Below are 1,444 nucleotides of genomic sequence, written 5' to 3' on the forward strand. Positions count from 1 at the left end.
ACACCTAGAAAATACAAGAAACACAATTCAGAAAGCCAATTAAAAGTGACAAGAGCACATGGCATGCAGCAAAAAGAAACACTCCTCTCAAAAGAAAATGCACTACTGTAACTTCTAACGTAGATCTAGACAATGTTCACTGGACCAAGCTTTGAGATTCTGAAGGTGATCGAGTAATTATTTCTCTTTTTCCTAGCGTTTATCCCAAATTATGAGGTCCGCTGTCTTGCTGCATCTCCATTTCGTCCTACTGCTGACATCTTCAGGTTTTAAACCAACGTCGTGCATGTCTGCTTTGATAGTCAGTCCACCGCTTTAAAGGCCTTCCACATAGTCATGTTCCTCCCGGATCAACTTGGAGAGCTGCTTTAGCAACTGAGCCGCCAGGCCTTCTCATAACGTGACCGTACCAGCAGAGACGCGCTTCCCTCACTTTCTCCACAATTGGAGCGACGCCAAGCCTTTGTCGAACATAAGTAATTATTTATTTAATTTATTTATTATTTATTTACAAAATTATTAATAGAAATACGCACAAAATGTTCGCCGTGGCTAACGAATTTGTATAGCACCACAGCAAGTAGTGGAGTGAGGCAAAGTTGCAATTTGTCCCCTCTAATTTTCATTGTTTATACAGAAGAGACAGTAAAGAAAATCAGAGGATTTGGGAAGGGAATCTCAATCCAAGGAGAGGAAATCAAAGTCCTGAGATTTGCCAATGATAGTTCTTTTATCTGAGACTGCAGAGGATCTGGAGAAATAACTGAATGCTATGAACAGAGTCTTGGGTAAGGAGTATGAGATGAAAAGTCCAAAACAAAAGTAATGGAGTGCAGTCGGATGATGGAGGAAATATTAGAATAGGAAGTGAAGTCTTAAAGGTGACGAACTTTGTTACTTCTGTAGCAAAATAACTACGGCAGGACATAACCAGACTAGCATAAGCAAGGAAGGCCTTTCTTAAGAAATTTGCTTACTTCAAACACTGATATAGAAATTAGAAAGGTGGTTTTCAAGACTTTCTTCTAGAGCATGGCATTGTATGGAAGCAAAACATGGAAAATAACTAGCTAAGAAAGAAAGCATAGAAGCTCTTGAAATGTATTACAGAAGAATGCTGAAGGTGAGATGGATAGATCGAAACATTAAGAGATACTGAATCGAATTGGTGACAGGAAATCAATTTGGCTAAATTTGACCAGAAGAGAGAATGATAGGATACATCTTAAGACGAGCAGGATTTGTGCGGTTGGTTTGAGGGAAGTGTAGGCAGTAAGAACGTTAGGGGTAGACCAAGGTATGAATATGACAAGCAAATTAGAGCAGATGTAGAATGCAGCAGTAATGTGGAAATGAAATTTTAGCACTGGATAGGGTGGAATGGAGCGCTGCATCAAACCCCGTGTACGGACTGATGACTCAACAACTTCTAACACATGAGGAA

This window comes from Anabrus simplex, chromosome 13 (genome assembly GCF_040414725.1).
Source record: "Anabrus simplex isolate iqAnaSimp1 chromosome 13, ASM4041472v1, whole genome shotgun sequence".
Taxonomy (NCBI): domain Eukaryota; kingdom Metazoa; phylum Arthropoda; class Insecta; order Orthoptera; family Tettigoniidae; genus Anabrus; species Anabrus simplex.